The sequence below is a fragment of the Pinus tabuliformis genome, chromosome 4_2, assembly GCF_031772625.1.
Source record: "Pinus tabuliformis cultivar Carrire ecotype Pingquan chromosome 4_2, CPIR1, whole genome shotgun sequence".
Lineage (NCBI taxonomy): Eukaryota > Viridiplantae > Streptophyta > Pinopsida > Pinales > Pinaceae > Pinus > Pinus tabuliformis.
In genome coordinates, this window is record NC_142304.1 from 895,865,721 (window position 1) to 895,888,179 (window position 22,459).

Below are 22,459 nucleotides of genomic sequence, written 5' to 3' on the forward strand. Positions count from 1 at the left end.
TAATAGTAAATTACATGTTTTTTTATTGTATAACATTCGATATGTATGATTTATTAAACCAAAATCACCTATAATACTATACACAGGCATAATATTTGAATCCTTCAGAAATATTGAGTCCCCTCTCATCATTATACTACACTCGTCATCAATCCATGATTGGACAATACCATTTCACAGTTCTAAGTCACCTTTCTTATGAGATTCTTTTTCTAATGACATACAAACCCATGAATTAGAAGGACTAGAAGTTTTTTTATGAAATTGGGTTTGGTTTAGCAAAATGTAATAGGTTTCCCCTGGGTTGAAGTTAATGGCTCTCATAGTATATAGTAAAATATATGAATGTTTTGATAAGTTTGGTTAATATTTTTGTTTTGAGGATTAAAAAGGAAGCTCTTCTTGTAGTAGGATGGTGAAGTTAGGGATTTCAAGTAACTTATTATGATGGTGAATTAAGTAATTTGTTGTTTAGTGAATTAGAATCATTGATGATTTTTCATCTATCTGTAATAGTGAAATTATAATGCTCTTATGTATTATACAAAAGAACTTTAAAAAATGGTTAGAGTTAATACTTTTCTAGTAACTAGGTTGTAAGTGGGCAAGCCCAATGCAATGGAGCGAACTGAAAATTTCCATATTTTGATACGTTGAATATGCAAGATTCTACAATTTCGTAATTTTATGTCCATTTAATATAATTTATTATTTTTATTTACAAAAAAAATATGTGATTGGACACAAGATTAAGCGTTATTAGGTATTTAACTAATAGAACGAATTTGTTAATGCATAAATTATGTGTTTGTTATTAAGATTGTTTTGAGAGAGAATTAAGAAGTGTGTTTTTTTGTAAGTTATTTTTGTACTTATTATGTTGTAGACAAATTACATATAGTTGATTGTTAGGCTATCTAGAGGAGAGCTTCCCAACTAGATATTGAAAATTATATTCATGTTTTTCTTTTCTTTTATATATATTTTCATGCCTACTACACTATCTAGAAACCTACCTAACATACCTATGCTATATTGTAAACTAAATTGAGATTTTTAGTGTTAATTCTAAACATATGCTTAAATGGGCTATAACTTATGTAATTTAGGGGTGGCATTAACGTCGGGGTCATTTATGACAAATTAGGAACATCAAAATCACCTACTCTTTGAAATTAGGCATTGGTACCAAAAATCAAGCTGAAGCTTGCATTCTTCTAGTGGGTAGCAAATCAACTTCCTTCCTTTATGTGAAAAATATTATTATTATGGGAGACTTCAAAGACACCATTCATCATCTATGTTTGGACACTAATCATATTGTGGTTTCATTGAATTCCATATTCCTTCGTATTTGATTCTTCTTCCCCTCTTTCTCTAAGTTCTCCTTCTTCCCCACTCCCTAGTTTAATAATTCCATAGCGGACTTGCAAGCAAATAAATCTCCTCTTGAAAATGTTGGGGTCAAGTGATCAATAGGAAATGTTCCATTCACCCAATCCTATGAATATAAAATTACTTAATTTTCCTCACATTTCCAAGGGAGCATGTACATCATTCATCATCACCAAATCATTATACCTCCTTTACACCATGCCTCACATCATATATTATCCCCATGCTACAATCCAAATTGTTATGGGGATTTCGTAAATCGAGAAGGATATGCTTGTTTGATCATTCAATTATGGTTCTATGTGGGCTCTATCCTAGAAAGTATAGGTTGTTAGTGCCTAATTTTGTTCTAATTTTGTTCAAGATCCCCAACACCCTAGTCTTCCCATCACATGTCAATGCCGCCAAATTTTTTGGTTCGCTTTGTGGCACCCTCTATCTCCCATGGCATTTTATATTTGCAAGATTCTCCCTCTCTGGTATACTTTGTTGACATGGATGATCATAGCCTCCCTACTGTTAAGCATGTTATATATTAGCACAAAGGTAACATCATAGACCTTCGTTGCTCCTCAATGCCCTACACATCTAACTGGCCAATTTAGAAGCCAAGCTAGAAATAATGATGGAGATAATGTTTCAACACATCTATTTAATTTTCTAGGTACATGATGAAATTGATTTGTTATGGGTACTTTTGTCAGAACTCAGCATTGGTCATCACCAAGGTTATCAATGCCACTCCTCTCTAGGTACTTCTACTACAACATCCTCACTACAAGTGAATCCTACTTTCCCAAACCCCAATGACGTAGTTAATGAAGATCCCCCCACAATTCTAGAACTCATGAGATTTCCTCCCACTATAATTTCAATTTAATGTTTTATTTCTGTATCTATGTCTTGGAAGTGTTCCTTTGGACCTATACTGTAATGTTTTTTGAACTATTCCCACCTTTATTACTCAAAACCAATTGTAGAATTCACAAAGCCTATGTCTAAGGAAGGATTTTGTTAAATTGCTAGCTACTAAGGAGATGGAGGTTACAGAGGAAGAGGGCATCAATTTTGTAGTCAAGTAAAAGACATCGGAAAACACAAGGAATTTATGAGATCCAAGTCAATAAATTTTTTAATTTTCCAGATCTTGTATAACATGCTTTTGACTTCCAACAAGTTCCCCATAAAAGTCTTAAAATTACATTTTGTTTTCATTGAACTTCCTTCCACACCCTAGATCAAATTTGAAGAACTTGTGATATAATCAATATTCAAACCCAAATGATATCTCATTCCCGTGCTTTAAAACCCAAATAATTGTATTCTATTCAATGTTCAGAGCCCCTTGTTTTCTTAAATTTGAAGTAGATATTGGTTAATTGGTCACTTCACTTCACGTTTTAGAGGTTGGGGAAGATGTTAGTTTCCAATTTACATTGTAATTCAGTTTAACATATGATTAGTGCAGTCATTTGATTTGTGGTTGTGGATATTGGTAAGTGATGGTTGGTGGGTGGGAGGAAATTGTAAAGGTAACAACATAAGGTGATGAAAGGTGATGAATAGGAGGTCAGAGCAACTTTGGAGTAGGAGTGTAAATTTTAATATTCTTTAAAATGGAATGGTTAACATTGAAATAAGAAGGATAGTTGCAACCTATGTTGCACTAGTTTCTGGTATGCAGGTATTTTGGGTATGGGGAATAAGTATTCGGTATGGCTAGAAGCTTTGACCAAATTTATAGGGAACGTCAAGTTGGGAGTGGAAATAATCTAATATATTAAAATTTAATATATATTAAAAATAAAAATAAAATAATTTATTTATATCCATCCAAAATTTGCCAAATAAATTTTTTCCTGCAGATTCCATCTTGCACTGAAATATGTAAAATATTGAACTTTGAAACACTTCCAAATAAAATCAAAATATTAATCCATCAACAATTTGCCAATGAAATTCCTTGCCAACAAAGAAACATGTGGAACTCCCAAACCGGAAAAAAGAAGAAGAATATTATTACTTGATTATTATGTGATTTCCTGCAACACTATATTATATTCAACTTCTAAATTCAAGTTTGGAAATTTATAAAATGAAATTGACTACCACACTACTCTTTATATTTCTGACCATCACTGTAATTTGTTGAATCTTATCATTAAAGCTTCAAGATAGACTTCAAGAAGCAAGTCAATTTTGAAATTGTTGAACTTCAAGATTTGCAGGTAAGCTATTACCAAGAACCTAAGGAAAATGAAAGCAGTTTTTTGTGTTTTCGAGTAAATCTAAACAAACCATCTGACTCGTTACCACTCAAATAGATAATTCGAAAGCATCTGAATGCCTACCAAGAATCTAATTTGTAGTTGTAATCGTACTTGTTTCTGTATCAGAGACCTAAATCCTCCTTAAATATAAATGAATTTTCCAGGAGAGATGTAAAGGTAGTTCGAGATATCAAGTTAATGTCGAGGAAAGTGAAAGTGATGCAGGAGCATCCGAGTGAAAAGGCGACAACTAGGAAATGTTTTTTATTTTATTTTGCTGGACAGAAAGAAAAACATTTTGAGTTTCTATTTTATTTTGTTTTATTTAAATTAAGACTGACTCAACCATTGTTCTTTAAAATTAGGCAAGCACATCAAGATAGGATTAGTTTGGAACATGTTTAAAGAAACTATTAGAAAACTGAAAGGTAACTGATCCAGGTGGCTCCAGAGAGACACACAGGACAAAGATGGCTCAAAAATAAAAGTGTTTGGATTATGCTCAAACCAAGACCAGATCGAAGACCTCGTCGTCCTAATCGTGGTGGTGTGAACGGTTCGTCAAACCGAGCTCGTATGCGAAAGATAGAGCTCTTCAAAGTTTGACATGACAGGGGAAAAGTGGGGCCCACAGCATGCCACATGGCATCCCAGTAAGCAGGTGGGACCCACATGGCAGCCCATCAGCCATTGACACTTGGCATTCTTTCATTTGTCTCCTAAAACTGGCATAAGAGACAAAATCATTTTTTGGTTAATGAATAACCATATAACGAAATATGTTATAGTTATTAAAAATAACTATACAACACATGGTTTCGGGATCGGCGGCAACAAACCCCGCCGAACCCTTTAAAATCGCAACCATATATATATATATATATATATATATATATATATATATATATATATATATATAGGGGTCGACAGACATAGCCTCCGCCGAACCCTCCACAATTATCGCTCCCCCCTTATATGTATATATCGTATATATTATATGCCGCATATATCGTCGCGCCGATCACTGAGATGTATATCGGCGAAATATCTGATAAGGGCGCTGATATGTCCACAGTGTCGACCGCCGATAAGCGCGATCAATGATATGGATATCGACGAAGTCCCAACCGAAGTGCCAATATATATGCAACCACTATAGCTGATCGCCAATATTGGAAAAGCATTGATCTTTAAGGCACTGACAACAGCTGCACCGATATATATTTATGCTGACAACGGTTAAAGCAATAAAGTGTTAGCATGGGGTTTAAGGGATGGGCCACCCAATGCGATCCCGACCCCATTAATACCTTATTTCGGTTCAAATTGAATTGTGGTGGTTATATATATGGAAGAGGCAGGATTTGATCCCCCGACATCTCCGTAACCATAAGCCTCTTTTACCTTCAAGCCAATGGCCTATTTGTTGGAGAATCCACAGATGAATTTTATTTAAACTTAGATTTTCACCTTTGCACACAGTTCGGGGAGGAGAGAGACCGCAAGCATGGATTTCGAGGCAGAATGCAGGCACGAATTTCAAGGCAACAAATTAATTAATATTTCAATGCAGGAACCATGAATTTTGCTGGAGGGCAAAATTTTCTCTTTGTTAGAATTTGACAAGTTTTATATGGTTTTTACACCTCTCATCACCACGAACACAATGGTGTTGTTCGTTCCTTCATCAGAAGTATGCATTTTCTAGTTAGTTCCAAAATGCACGTGGAACCATGATTTTAGCAAAAACAGGGAGCAGAACCATGAGCCATGAAATTTTCCCAAGGAGGTAAACTTTTTACATTTCAGAATATAGTCAAGTTTATACTTGTTTTTCATGGTTTTCCGCAGGGATCACAATGGCGAGATCAGATTCGCCATTTGAGTTGCAGATTTATAGGCCATCCATGGAACAAAATCTTTGAGGAATCCAGGGGGAATCTAGAAGATTCATTGAGCTCAGAATTCTCAACTTCTCAGAATTTGCATTTTGGATAGTCGATTCAGCACTACTCGACGCCACAAATCTGATGGCGTCTTCAGATTTCTTATTCTCTCATTTCTTCTTCTAGTCATTTTTCTAAGTGCTAGTGCAGATGTCCACATTCTTGTGCAAGCAACCATTTTTATGAGATCGATGCCTTGAGAGCGATGGTCCAAGCAGCTTCAACAGTGAGACATCCACTTCTTCAGATGGCCCTTCGTTGGGAGGTATATGATGTGTTCATGTACTTCTTGTTTCTACATTATGTTGTACAGATCCTTGATTGATGTTGATGTAGGATCTTGTTTATTACATGTCATGATTCCTTTCTTGATTTGATGCGAAATCTTTTATGTGATGTACTTTCTGTCATAACTTATCATGTTCTGCTTTGAGATCGCTTGTTGTATGTTGTTGGGATACTCTTGTTGTCGTCATGCATGTGTTTTGCTTTGACATCTATTTTGTTCCATGTAGGTAGGATGCGCACCATGCTTGTTTTTGTGTCATACTGATAGGATTATTTTGATTGAGAGTTCTAGTTGTGGAACATCTCTTAGAGCCACTCCTGCGTGAGGGCATTCTTCCTTGTATAATCAAGACATAATATCTTGTGTACATCACCATTATTGATAGAACTTAATGTAGTGGCCTACACCATCTTGACATCGGGGCCCGAAGACGTAGTCCCTCCTGAACGAACTCCATTATCAACATCTTGTTATTTCAAGTGTTGATGATTGATATGTTCCTCTTCTATACAGCATGCAAATGTATTCGTTAATGTTCTTTTAAAAAGCAATTTTAACACATCACGAAAGTAAAAGGTCTTGGAAGGGTCCTTCTTCACACCCGGACCTAGATCAAGTGGTATCAGAGCGGTCTTTACGTTGATGTGAATTGCAGCATGAACAATGACAGAGGATGAAAGAGCAATGTACGAGACCATGCTTAACATTTCCAAGAAAGTGGAAATTGTGTATGAAACTCTACAGAAAGAAACAGAGGAAAAGGAGCGGTTACAGCTTCAGTTGAAAGCCACAGAAGAGGCCATGGAGGAATTGAAGCAAAACAAACATAATCTTCAAACAGAGAATGATGAATTGAAGATGTGCTTACATGAAGAGAAAGAGGAGAAACAAAGTTTGCTACTACAGCTGCAAGCAAAGGACGAGGCCTTGGAAAAGCTGCAGCGAGACCCATGTGAGGTAAAAAGTAGTTCTCCATCTTCATGTATGTTTCCTGATGATGATTTTGCTGTTTTTGAAAATCATACCATAAGAATTGGCTCCAAACTATTGAAGAGAATGGGGTACGAAGGAAAAGGCTTTGGCGTTAATGGCTAAGGCATTGTCAACCCCATCAAAGTAGAGGAATTGCCGTGTCGAGTAGGACTTTGGTATGTCAGGAAAGTAGTTGGGGAAGGCACTGAGACAGTTAGCGAACCACCAACAATGGATGATGAGAAACGCTCATCAGTTCTTTCCAGATTGAAAGAGAAGGTAAAAGATGTTGATTTCCTTTCGATTTAATCTTCTCATAGTATGATGTGTGTTGGAGATTTGGAGATCCCAATTACAGGGACAAATATGAGGCTCCTTACAAAGACGAGGCACGAGGAGAAAGAACTTGGTGTTAATGACCAAGGCATCACTCAACCTTTGGAGGTTGTGGATGAACATCGGTTTGCAGGCTCGACATACACTAAAGGAGAGTTCTCAAAGGTGTTAGAGTCATCTGAGACATCGTTGAGGAAAGAGAATGATGGGAAAACATCCCCATCATCCCATGGCAGTTTCCATTGTAGGGAGAGAGCTGAGGCAAGTTCTCATTGCCATACTGACATCAGAAACATCAAAGGAAGGTATAACCATTTTCGATCTTTGAATTTTCATTGATCATGTTGTTAGTAATGAACAAAGACAAAGGCATCGAAAAACATGCACTTTTTGTGGTTTACCTAACCATACCTTTTCCAAGTGCTAGAAAATAATGACAACACTCATGAGGCATGAAAAACCCTCTCAACAGCATGAAAAGAAACAGGTTAAGCAAATATGGAGGAAAAAAACCTACTGCAGTCATTGCAACAGAAATGGCCATCGAGAACAACGCCTTAAAGACAAAGCGTTGGTGCATGAACCAAGAAGAGTAGTTGTTCGACAAGCAAAGCCACCTCAGGGAGGTGACCCATTCACATTGATTAGGGAGAAATGGTTTTTTGACATGATGTCATTTCATGGTCATTCTTTTGTAAATCATTTGTTGCATTTTTTAAGTGTAAAAGTGATGATGTGTTTTCCATCACTTGGTCAACAACAATGATGTTTGGTCATGTTTTGAGTCGTATTTTGAGTTGTATGTTAAAGCTCTGAAAGTGATGTTATGTTTCCATCACTTGTCAAAACAATAATGTTTGGCCTTATGTATGTAAATCATGTGTTGCAATGATGATGTGTTTTCCATCACTTTTGAAGCAACCATGATGGGTTGGCCTTATTGTCATAGCTGGGTGTTATGTCCATCTTATTGTAAACTTGACCACCAATTATGCGTTATAAAATCATGGCAAGTATGGGACGTTTGGGTCTTTAGTTTGGTCATGTCATTCAAAGCATGTAATTTGCAAAACCATGTATTACAGGTTGTAGAAGTAGCAGGTGTCGGTTTGTCACTTAAGGCTCCGAAGAACAAAGGTGAAGGAGATGGAAGCGAGACCTTTTCAGGACGCTTGTGATGTGGACAGGGTACAGATAGAGATGCATATTATTTTTCATGCTTTTGGAGGACCAAAAGCTCCTTAGTGGGGAGGATTGATCTAGGTGGCTCCTAATGGCTCTCATAGTATACAGTAAAATATATGAATGTTTTGATAAGTTTGGTTAATATTTTTGTTTTGAGGATTAAAAAGGAAGCTCTTCTTGTATTAGGATGGTGAAGTTAGGGATTTCAAGTAACTTATCGTGATGGTGAATTAAGTGATTTGTTGTTTAGTGAATTAGAATCATTGATGATTTTTCATCAATCTGTAATAGTAAAATTATAACGCTCTTATGTATTATACAAAATAACTCTATTTTTTATTTGTTTTCCAAAAATGGTTAGAGTTAATTATTTTTTAGTAACTAGGTTGTAAGTGGGCAAGCCCAATGCAATAGAGCCAACTGAAAATTTCCATATTTTGATACGTTGAATATGCAAGATTCTACAATTTCGTAATTTTATGTCCATTTAATATAATTTATTATTTTTATTTACGAAAAAAATATGTGATTGGACACAAGATTAAGAGTTATTAGGTATTTAATTGATATAACGAATTTGTTAATGCATAAATTATGTGTTTGTTATTAAGATTGTTTTGAGAGAGAATTAAGGAGTGTGTTTTTTTTGTAAGTTAGTTTTGTAATTATTATATTGTAGACAAATTAAATATAGTTGATTGTTAGGCTATCTAGAGGAGAGCTTCCCAACTAGATATTGAAAATTATATTCATGTTATTCTTTTCTTTTATATCTATTTTAATTCCTACTACACTATCTAGAAACCTACCTAACATACCTATGCTATATTGTAAACTAAATTGAGATTTTTAGTGTTAATTCTAAAAATATGCTTAAATGGGCTATAACTTAAGTAATTTAGGGGTGGCATTAGCGTCGGGGGTCATTTATGACAAATTAGGAACATAAAAATCACTGTAGTGTTCTAGCTAGGGTACCAGGCTAGACTCTATATTTAATATCGACCAAGGTGCGTAAGCTTAGAGGCATGGTATGAAATATATAGACATAAAGGATTGTTGGCCAAGTGATTATGATGTAGGTTACAAGGCTTCTTTATGGAAAGCTGGGATATGTCACCTATCATTCAAACACTCAGATTACCTTACTAATATACCTGATTACAATGCTTATCATTAAATGCATTTACCAAATTAAACCATGAACCTAAGCACTGTGTATGACTGTGCAAACTTAAGCACTGCGTATGACTGTAACAATGATTTTAATCTCCTTACAAAGATATTACCCAGAAAACCCTTGTTCAGTAAACACACAGCATTCAATGATATTTACACTATATCAAACTATATAGAGAGCATAAATGAATTGTGGAATAAAAACAGAGTTTATGATGGTGCTTTTACAAGACACACAGGGATCGAATCCCTTACAGGACGCACTTCCAAATCTCAGTGATGACTGTGCAGCATATCCATAAACGCAAACCAACCATAAGCGCAAACCATATACATTCAATGGAAATCGAAAGCTATGGAAATCGAAAGCTATGTAATTGTAACTGTTATGCAAACCATATAAAACCTATTGAAATCGAAATCCAATCACTGTGAAAACCATACGATAACCGAAATGTAAATGAAATAAATGGACAGTATACCGATTGAACGCAGGGCCCATCCGCGTTCCAAGGGTACACTGGCTTATAATCGACCGGCTACCAAATCAATGCACGAGATACACAAGTCGTAACTGTGAATAGGTCTTAGTATTAAACTTAAAAACTCTGTTCTGGAACGATTCACCGATTAAACATTAACCATTAACCAGACTGTATTTACATATGTATATCCACAGCCATGTCATTGCTACAATGAATGTACATTCGGCTGTTGCCTCTTTTATTACATCAAGCCTTTTCAAAATGTTTCTATCCTAAGTGTTTTCAAAAAGAACAAAAACCAAATAAAAATAGAACGAGCTGTTGTTGCTGCTTTTGTCTGCCAGGTGCCATGCTTTGACTTGAGTTGACCGCGCATATAGGAGGATCGATTCGGCTGGGAGATAGGTGTTTTCCCATGCTTGGACATTCTGCTTTTCGTCCATGCCTTTCGTTCTAGCCCAACTGCTGCGCCACATGTCAAACGATAAGCTTATTACAGGATGTGGGAACTTCCTGTAACCATTTCATCAAAAACTTCTAATTCTTCAACATAAAACCCCTGAATCAATTTCTATGCAATTTAATAACTATAAGACTATTAATAATCAATTTTCAAGGATTCTAAGGGATATATGATGAAAATGAATGGATAAATGATATGTTTTTGGGAGGAAAAAGGGGTCTTGGGATGATACCAACATCTCTCCCCGAATTAAGGATTAGCATGTCCTCATGCTACCCCCGAAGTGCTTCCCTTGAACTCTGTCCCTGCCTGGATCTCTGCTGCCTTGAGCAAGGTGTCTACATTATTTTTCACCTGGTTATCTTTCTGTCCCTTGAGCTCCTGCTTTAACTTTTTATATTTTTCTTTAAGGGTCTTCTTCTGATTGTACCACTTAGTGGCCCAGTTAGAAATCTCAGTTTGCTCAGTCTCCAATTCACTGATTCTTTCCTTTAACTTTTCATTTTTCTTCTGAGTTTCTTTGCTTTGCGCCCAGAGCATTTCATTTTCTCTTTTAATAACTTTTTCCAACATGTTAGCTTCCATGAGCTCTTCCTTCAATTCTTCAATTTGTTTCTCTAACTTCTTCTTTCTTTTGATGGGAGGTGGTGAACATTTTTCCTGTTTGTTATTGCTTTCTACCTCCATGTCAACTTCTGGTGCTGGTAGTGAATGGTCACCACTCTCAACATCCATTTGTGCAGGTGCATGAGATTCAAACTGGTATTCTTGCAACTGGGCTTTTGGTGTCCGCCTTGTTCTTCGTGAGTAAGTGGTAAAAATTTTGTCTTTTTCAGCCCTCTTAGCATCTCCTTTTTGCATGTTCCTGGTCCTTATGCTGCCCACAGGTAGAGGTGCTTTGCTGGCTTTGGATACTGGAATTTCTTCATCAATGTCCTTCATAAACCCTGAGTCCTCTTGCACTTCTTCTTTTTCTTCCTCATCTCTAATTTGATTGACAGCTAGGAATTCTTTCCTTGGTTTCCCTCTTTTCTGCAATTCATGCTCAATGAGGATTTTAATTAAGCCAAAATGGTACAAGCTCTTGTCTTCATTCCCCTTCTGCTTCTGGATAGTCTTGGACATCTTAGTTAAGCTTTGTAGCAGAAAATATGGCACACTGATTACACATTGTTTCTTCAAATGGAGGAGTAGTTTGATGTGGTATAGATAAACAATAATGTACCTACCTTCACAGGTTATGAATTTTTGAAGGATGAAAACCATTTCATCCCAAGGATGAACTAACCAGCTTCTTGGAACACCCTTCTTCCAATTTACTGAGGAGACTCTAGATCTAGACATGAACTGTGTCCATGATTTCTCTTTAAATTGCTTGGTTTTAAAATACTTCTCCCCTTCTAGACTAATCCCTATTGCCTGAGCTATAGTATCCTCTGAAATTCTGAAGGAGAAGTTACCTATTAGGGCCTTTTCTCCATTAAAGGTGAAGGCAAATTGCTTGGTAACTTCCTCATTACTTCCATGGAATTTTTCTAGAAATGGTAACCACTGTATTTCTCTGAGAATTTCAATGCAATCCTCATGGTATTGTGAACTGTCGAACACACTCGGTTCGACCCTATTAGTCATGGTGGTGGCAGGGGGTCGTGCTTCTAACCCTTCTCTGTCTATATTCTTACAATTTTAACAAAGAAATTTTGAGTTGGTTACCTGATGTATCGCTTCCTTCAGTCTTCAATATGATGCTCGGCCGGTCGATATGACTGTGATGGGAGTCAAAATAGAATGGTGATACTTTCCTCTTTCGGCACTCACTGGTTTCAATCTTCACTGTGTAAATCGACCCAAACGGTAATACTCCCTTCGGCGCTCCTTGCTTCTGATTCCACTGTGTAAATCTACCCAAATGATAATACTCTCTTCGGCGCTCCTTGCTTCTGGTTCTCACTTTGGAAGTTATGGGAATCGAAGGTGGAAATGATGGTGAGATAACCCTGTACTCACTTCACAACGTAACCATTCATTTAAAAAAACAGAGGAGTGATGTACGCTTGCATGGATGTCACCACAAGAGCACTGGTAGCGTATCTATAATGTTGGGTATGATTTCGGGGAACCCCTTTTGATCATTGGGTACGTTGGGTGGTGAAGTTATTATTTGGCTGTGTGGAGTGAAATATATATAGGCCGCTTATTATGATTTGGCTGTGTGGAGTGAAATATATATAGGCCGCTTTACATATGTCTCTTCCTTTGTATTTAAAAACACAACTCACCACGTGCCCTTTTCAGTTGGTATTCGGTCGTATAGAGGATGTTGGTATGACTGTAGGATATATGACAAGGTGGATGTGTTGGTAATGGGTTTTAGGGATATGAATAGGTTGATGTATGGGAATGATGAGAATCGGTGGGATAAGGGGCGATAGGAGATTGATGTAGGTGTCCTTGAAACTAATCATAACAGTTCATAGTCATCAAAGTTACATTAAAAATCAATCTAGGAAATTAAATGTTTAAGAACAGAAACACATTACTCTTTTGTTGATCGTTATTGTATTGACATGCTGAGTAGCTAGTCCCTTTTTGGACTGTTCTCTTGCTTGTTGTAACAGGTCCTCTGAGGAAGATTGAATGCACAGGTCCCTTAGAAAATTTTTGAAAATGTTCATGCAGCTCCTTATATTGTTACAGGTTCACTGAGCTTGGCATTTGATGGAGTATTGGTGCCCAAATCCTTGTATAAGCTTGATGAAATTCTGTTGAAGTAGCCCTTGGTGTCAATTTCTTTAACAGGTCCCTTCTGAATGTCTTAAAACAGGTCCCATTACTGCTGGTGTTGGTAGCGTAGATATCTGAACAGAACAGGTCCCCCTGCAAAATGTTTATAACCAGGTCCCTCTGAAATAAACTCATGACAAAACAGCTTATTTATTGAAGTCTGGAATGCTGGAACAAGCTGCTGTTGGAAATTTACAGTGAAAATATAGAATAAGAAATCTTGAAGAATTTACAAGGGAGAGATAAAAGTAACAGAACAGAATGCTGATGCCTCTCTCCCTGACTAAAAGTTTGACTTGTCCTCAAGTCATGATTCAGCTGAGAAATTAAACAGTGAACAAAAGAAAGAGAATTCATACCCGCCAACGAATTGGTTTTCAAGTAGGAATTCGGGGTTCGATTGTGCCAGATACTGGTTTTCACATCTAACCCATTATTTATTTATTTATTTATTTTTATTATTTTCTCTTTTTGACTTTGAAATTGAAAGGAAATGAAACTAAGGCAGTGATACTGCAGCTGAGGGCTGCAGTATCTCAACCTCTCTTTGCTGAGATAGTGTATGGAGAAAATCTTGCTTGCTGATGGGCTTGGTGTACAGTTTCAGGCGATGACCATTGACTGTGAAGGAGTGACCTTCGCCATCAATAGTTTTGAGCTTAACTAAACCATTGTCATAAGCCTGAATAATTTCATAGGGGCCCATCCAATGGGTGGTGAACTTGGCTTTATGATCCTTGAATTTGGAGTCAAAAAGTAAAGCCCAGTCACCTTCCTTGAAGTGCTTCTTCTTAATGTGTGAATCATGCCATTGTTTCCTATGTTTTTGCATGAGGATGGTGGTTTGTTCTGCTTGCTTCCTCATCTCATCCAGCTGGTTCAACTACTGGATTCTTTCTTTTTGTGCTTGGTCCAAATCAATTTGTAAATCTGCAGCCAGTTTAAAAGTGTGAATTTGGAATTCAATAGGAAGCATGACCTCCTTACCGTACACCAATTGGTATGGTGTAAATCCTGTGGTATCTTTCCAAGTAATCCTGTAAGCCCAGAGTGCCTCTTTGAGCTTTTCTTCCCAATTTTTCCTGTTCATTGCAACAGTTTTGGTAATGATCCCCTCCAAAGTTTTGTTTGTTGATTCCACCTGCCCATTGGCCTGTGGATGATAAGGGGTACTTTTTCTATGCTTTATTTGGTACTTGTCTGTGATGTCCTTCATGAGCTTTGAGGTGAATTGAGTACCTTGATCAGTTACAATTTCCCTTGGTACTCCATACCTCACAAAGATCTCCTCAAAAAGGAAATTGACTATTGTGTGTTCGGTTGCTCTCACCAGTGCTTTTGCTTCTGCCCACTTTGTGACATAATCAGTACATACTAAGATGTACTTCTTACCATTGGAGGCTGGGTTAATAGGTCCTATAAAGTCCAGAGCCCACTTATCAAATGGCTCTAAGTGAACTTGGGGCTGAAGGGGCATCTCATCGGTAGCTGTTGGTCTGCCCATTCTTTGGCAGCTGTCACAACTCTTTACATACTTCTTGGCATCCTTGAAAATGGATGGCCAGTAGTATCCAAGAGTAAGAACTTTGAAGGCTGTCCGCTTTGCTGCAAAATGCCCACCACACGGTTCATCATGGCAAGATTTTAAAATGTCAATTACCTCATCATTTCTTACACATCTCCTAATGATCATATCAAAACCAGTATAAAATAGATTGCCATTAAGCCATGAATATCTAGCACTTTGTTTGATTAGTCTTTTCCTTTCCTTTGCAGTGAAGTGTGGAGGTGTCCTTCCTGTAGACAAGTAATTAGCCAAATCAGCATACCAAGGAGTTACTATGGAAATTGCAAATAAGTGTTCATCCGGAAAAGAATCTTCAACTGGAACAACCTCACCTGGATTTTGCAGTCTAGAGAGAAAATCAGCCACCTGGTTCTCTTTGCCTGGTCTATCTAACACTGTGATGTTAAATTCCTGTAACAATAGTAACCATCTAGTAACTCTACCACTAGTTATTGGTTTATTCATGAGATGTCTAATGGCAAAATGATCAGTATGTACAAAGACTTCATAACCAGCTATGTAATGTCGGAATTTATTCACAGCATAAATGATGGCAAGCGTTTCCTTTTCTGTAACTGTATAGTTTAGCTCTGCAGGTGTTAGATTTTTACTAATGAAATAAATGGCATAAGTACAAGATTCCTCTTTTTGGCCTAATGATGCACCTACTGCAGTGTCAGATGCATCGGTAAAAATATGAAATGGTAAACTCCAATTAGGCCCTCTCAAGACTGGTGCGGTAGATAGTTTCTTTTTGAGTTGTTCGAATGCATGTTGACAGTTCTCAGTCCAGTTGAAAAGTACATCTTTGGTTAGAAGTTTAAACAAAGGTAAAGCTATCTTGCTAAAATGTTCAATGAATCTGCGGTAATAGCTTGCATACCCAAGAAAACTTCTTACCTCTCTCTGATTTTGTGGAATAGGCAAATCGGCAATAATCTGGATCTTGGCTGGGTCAACCTGGATGCCTTGAAAAGAGATATAATGGCCCAACACTATCCCTTCATTTAACATCATAAAGCACTTTTCGTTGCTGAGGGACAGGTTAGCTTCAATACACCTTTTCAAAACTCTCTCAATATTTTCTAATGCATGTTCAAATGAATTGCCATATACTGAAAAATCATCCATATACACTTCAACACAATCATGAATTAAATCAGCGAAAATAGCTAACACAGCTCGCTGAAATGTAGCTGGAGCGTTACAAAGTCCAAATGGCAAAACATTGTAGGCATAGGTGCCCCAAGGACAGGTGAATGTGGTTTTGTCCTGGTCTTCAGAGGCAATCTTGATCTGGTTGTAGCCACTGAAACCATCAAGAAAAGAAAATGATGATTTGCCAGCTAGGGTGTCTAACACTTGGTCAATAAATGGCAGTGGGAAGTAATCTTTGAGTGTTGCTTTATTCAGCTGTCTGTAATCAACACAGATGCGCCACTTACCATTTTTCTTGGGCACGATAACCAATGGGGATACCCACTGACTGTCAGAAATAGGATATATAAAGTTGACTCTCAAAAGTTTTTGCAATTCCTCTCTGACAATGTCTTGGAGCATGGGGTTCATTCTTCTTTGTGGTTGCCTCACTGGTTTAATGGTGCTATCTGTGTAGATATGGTGAGTGCATGTGTCGGGGTGAATCCCATGCATGTCAGTGTAATCCCAAGCAAAGGCTTTTTGGCACTTCTTCAAGAGTCTAATCAATTTCTCTTGCTGAGATGAGTCTAGGTGGTTGCCTATGTTCAAAGTTTTCCCTGGACTGATCTCTATGACCTGACTCTGTGTATTGGTGATGGATTGAACTGGAAAGATGTCGTGAAATGTAGATTGCAAAGAGTGGATAGTGCATGTTTCTTGAAAGTTTTGAGCCAAAAGTACATCTGCAACATTATATTGTTCATTTCTCAAATTTTCAGATACATCGGGTTGAGAAAGAAATAATTCTACCAAATCATTATTGTCTTCGTGGAAATCATAGATCTGGTCAATGCTAAAAACAGATTGTACTTCTTCTTTATCATTAAATTTATCATCAAGCCACAAGTTATGTGTTACTGCTGGTGATTGTGCCGATGGATAGAGGGTGAGTTGTTTTCTTTCGGTCCCTCTGGAAATAATCAAGTTGCCTGATCGACATCCAATGAATGCATTAGCAGTCGCTAACCATGGTCTACCTAGGATGATAGGGTGTCCTCCTAAATTGGATTTGGGTTGAAGGACTAGGAAATCCACTGGATACTCCCAAGAGTCCAGTGAGACAATGATGTCTTCCAAAATCCCTTCAGGAATGACTTTGGACCTATCAGCTAGTTCAAGAACAATCGTGGTATGTTGCAAATTCATGAGCTGGAGTGTTCTCATGGTTTCAAGGGTCATGAAATTGATTGCGGCTCCAAGATCTATCAAAGTGTTTGGAATCCGTATGTTGTTAATGATGGTGGTCACTTTGGGAATGCCAGGATCAACATACTTCTCCATGGAGATGGTATTGGTCATAAGGCCTGCTAAATTTCCTAAAACATGAATGGTCTGAGGATCAATCCTTTTCCTAGTAGGCTTCTTGAGACACATGTCTTTGATGGCTTTGGTATAGATAGGAATGTCCTTTATAGCTTGCAACAGTGGGATTTTTATGTAGACATTTTTAAGTTCATCCAAGACATCAAATTGTGGTGGAGGCAGTGGTGGTTTTACTTGGACCAATCGGTCTGGAAAAGGTGGATGCAGTGATTGCATCTGTTTATCTTTGGTATCACTGCTTGGTTTTGTTTGAGTTGTCATTTCATTGTCTTTTTCTGAGTTTTCTTCTTGCTGATCTGTTATTGGAGAATCCTTCTGGAGCACCCTACCAGACCTCAAATTAATGTTTTGCAAAGGCAGTGTGGAGTATGAAGTTCCTTCCTCTACATTATAGGCTGGCCTCTCTGCTCTATTATTCAGATTTGGGACAGTTTGAGCAGGTATTTGAGTGGGTTTGGGAGGTTGTGGGTTAGTTGGAAATTGCAGTTGTGGTACATTTATTGGTGGAGGAGCAGGCAATGCTTGTTGAGAAGGTTGGGGCTGATAAACAACTTGCTGAGGGTGCTGCTGATATGTTTGAGAATGTGATGGATATGGCTGTTGGTACTGTTGATATGGCTGTGAGTAAGGTGGGTATGATTGAGGATATGGATGATAAGATTGTGAGTATTGTTGAGACGGTCTCCATTGATTTTGTGGTTGGTTTCCATGCTGCCATGGCATGGGTACATTCCATGAGTTTTTTGCATACATCTGATCATTCATAGGAAATTGCAGATTTTGATTAGGAAACATACCTTGGGGTGCTTGCCTTGGCTGCCATGGTCGCTTTGCGCCCATGTAATACACATTTTCCATCTCTGTACTGGCTGCCATGTTACAGTTCTGCAAAATTTTAACTTTAGGACAGTTAAACATATCATGGTGTTCAGTACAGAAAGCAAAAACTTGGATATTTTCTAGAGGGCAGTCTTTTAATGCATGTTTCTTGCGGCATTTGGGGCAGAAAATAGCCATGATATTATCTTCTTCTTCCTATTTCTTTTTGGCCTTTAAGGTATCAATTTGGTTCCCTAGAGTGCTCAACAAATCTGTTTTAAACTCTTCTAAAAGATTACCAATTTCAGCCCGGGTGACACTAGCAGAGGCAGTTTTTGTGACCCTTGATGACAAGGTTCTCTTTCCCATTTTAGCTTTACTCCTTGAATATTTTTCACACAGCTCAACTATTTCTTCAAAGGGTAAGGCAGAAATATCACCTTTTCCCATTAAGTTGAGATCATCCATGTATTCTTCCCGGATACCTTTCAAGAATATTGTGCGGACCAGATCAGGAGGCATTGTTCGGTGTTTAGATTTTTGCAAGTTATAGACAAACCGTTCTAAATATTCTTCTAAGGTTTCATCCTCCTGCTGACTCATTCTAAAGATGTCATCTTTAGAGTCTTTGGATCTTCAATAAGGCTGATATTTCCTTAGAAATATTCTCCTCATGCCATCCCAATCAACTATGGCATGCTCACCTAGCCCCATAAACCATTTCAAGGCTGCTGCCTTTAATGTGGCTGGAAACAATCTGAGCCTATGAGCATCATCTGTATAACCATAAGTTCGACATACAATGTCAAACTCGAATAAGAATGAGTCCGGATCCTCTGAAGCCATACCATAGAAATTGGGTAGCACGGATGGGGGTATATTTTTCATTTTGATCTCCTCATCATCCTGTGGTTCTTCTATAGGGAACTTAAAAGTTGACTCCTCCTCCTCTTGGTGGGGAACTGATCCAGATCCCTCCTCAGCCATTCTAATTGGTCTCTTTGTGTCAGTGTCACTTGGTGGAAAAGAGAGAAAGGAAGATTGCTTGGTAATTGTACTACTTTTCCCTTGTGTAGAAGATCTAGGAAAGGGCTTCTGCTGTGATTTATGTGCAAATAGAGTTTCTCTCTCAGCAAGAGTAATTTGCTGTCCTGAATAAAATCTTTCTTCCAATGTTTAGATATCCTCCTCAGCTGGTGTTGTATTCCCTAGAGAGTCTGCTCCTGATGATGATGGGTTAGTTTTTAGATGGTGGGGGGTTTTTACAAATCTCCCTTGATTGTCTCTAAGTCTAGGCATAAATGAACATGATTTCTAACTGTGTTTTTGTTTTTTTTTTTGTATTGAATTTTTTTTTCTTTTTGTTTGAATCCTTTAAGTACGCCTCCCCGGCAACGGCGCCAAAATGTAGTGTTCTAGCTAGGGTACCAGGCTAGACTCTATATTTAATATCGACCAAGGTGCGTAAGCTTAGAGGCATGGTCTAAAATATATAGACATAAAGGATTGTTGCCCAAGTGATTATGATGTAGGTTACAATGCTTCTTTACGGAAGGCTGGGATATGTCACCTATCATTCAAACACTCAGATTACCTTACTAATATACCTGATTACAATGCTTATCATTAAATGCATTTACCAAATTAAACCCTGAACCTAAGCACTGTGTATGACTGTGCAAACCTAAGCACTGCGTATGACTGTAACAATGATTTTAATCTCCTTACAAAGATATTACCCAGAAAAACCTTGTTCAATAAACACACAGCATTCAATGATATTTACACTATATCAAACTATATAGAGAGCATAAATGAATTGTGGAATAAAAACAGAGTTTATGATGGTGTGAATGAAATAAATGGACAGTATACCGATTGAACGCATGGCCCGTCCGCGTTCCAAGGGTACACTGGCTTATAATCGACCGGCTACCAAATCAATGCACGAGATACACAAGTCGTAACTGTGAATAGGTCTTAGTATTAAACTTAAAAACTCTGTTCTGGAACGATTCAATGATTAAACATTAACCATTAACCGGACTGTATTTACATATGTATATCCACAACCATGTCATTGCTACAATGGATGTACATTCAGCTGTTGCCGCTTTTATTACATCAAGCCTTTTCAAAATGTTTCTATCCTAAGTGTTTTCAAAAAGAACAAAAACCAAATAAAAATAGAACGAGCTGCTGTTGCTGCTTTTGTCTGCCAGGTGCCATGCTTTGACTTGAGTTGACCGCGCATATAGGAGGATCGATTCGGCTGGGAGATAGGTGTTTGCCCATGCTTGGACATTCTGCTTTTCATCCATGCCTTTCGTTCTAGCCCAACTGCTGCGCCACATGTCAAACGATAAGCTTATTACAGGATGTGGGAACTTCCTGTAACCATTTCATCAAAAACTTCTAATTCTTCAACATAAAACCCCTGAATCAATTTCTATGCAATTTAATAACTATAAGACTATTAATAATCAATTTTCAAGGATTCTAAGGGATATATGATGAAAATGAATGGATAAATGATATGTTTTTGGGAGGAAAAAGGGGTCTTGGGATGATACCAACAATCACCTACTCTTTGAAATTAGGCATTGGTACCAAAAATCAAGTTGAATCTTGCATTCTTCTAAGGGGTAGTAAATCAACTTCCTTCCTTAATGTGAAAAATATTATTATTATGGGAGACTTCAAAGACACCATTCATCATCTATGTTTGGACACGAATCATATTGTGGTTTCATTGAATTCCAGATTCCTTCGTATTTGATTCTTCTTCTCCTCTTTCTCTAATTTCTCCTTCTTCCCCACTCCCTAGTCTAATAATTCCATAGCGTACTTGCAGCAAATAAATCTCTTCTTGAAAATGTTGGGGTGCAAGTGATCAGTGGGAAATGTTCCATTCACCCATTCCTATGAATAGAAAATTACTTAATTTTCCTCACATTTCCAAGGGAGCATGTACATCATTCGTCATCACAAACCATTATACCTCCTTTACACCATGCCTCACATCATATATTATCCCCATGCTACAGTCCAAATCGTTATGGGGATTTTGTAAATCGAGAAGGATATGCTTGTTTGATCATTCAATTATGGCTCTATGTGGGCTCTATCCTAGAAAGTATAGGTTGTTAGTGCCTAATTTTGTTCAAGATCCCCAACGCCCTAGTCTTCCCATCACATGTCAATGCCGCCAACTTTTTTTGTTCGTTTTGTGGCACCCTCTATCTCCCATGGCATTTTCTATTTGCAGGATTCTCCCTCTCTGGTATACTTTGTCGACATGGATGATCATAGCCTCCCTACTGTTAAGAATGCTATATATTAGCACAAAGGTAACATCATAGGCCTCTGTTGCTCCTCAATGCCCTACACATCTAACTGGCCAATTTAGAAGCCAAGCTAGAAATAATGATGGAGATAATGTTTCAACACATAGATTTACTTTTCTAGGTACATGATGAAATTGATTTGTTATGGGTATTTTTGTCAGAACTCAACATTGGTCATCACCAAGGTTATCAATATCACTCCTCTCTAAGTACTTCTACTACAACAACCTCACTACAAGTGAATCCTACTTTCCCAAACCTCAATGAAGTAGTTAATGAAGATCCCCCCACAATTCTAGAACTCATGAGATCTCCTCCCACTATAATTTCAATTTAATGTTTTATTTCTGTATCTATGTATTGGAAGTGTTCCTTTGGACCTATACTGTAATGTTTTTTGAACTATTCCCACCTTTATTACTCAAAACCAATTGTAGAATTCACAAAGCCTATGTCTAAGGAAGGATTTTGTTAAATTGCTAGCTACTAAGGAGATGGAGGTTACAGAGGAAGAGGGCATCAATTTCGTAGTCAAGTCAAAGACATCGGGAAACACAAGGAATTTATGAGATCCAAGTCAATAAATTTTTAAATTTTCCAGATCTTGTATAACACGCTTTTGACTTCCAACAAGTTCCCTATAAAAGTTGTAAAATTACATTTTGTTTTCATTGAACTTCCTTCCACACCCCAGATCAAATTTGAAGAACTTGTGATATAATCAATAGTCAAACCCAAATGATATCTCATTCCCGTGCTTTAAAACCCAAATAATTGTATTCTATTCAATGTTCACAACCCCTTGTTTTCTTAAATTTGAAGTAGATATTGGTTAATTGGTCACTTCATGTTTTGGAGTTTGGGGAAGATGTTAGTTTCCAATTTACATTGTAATTCAG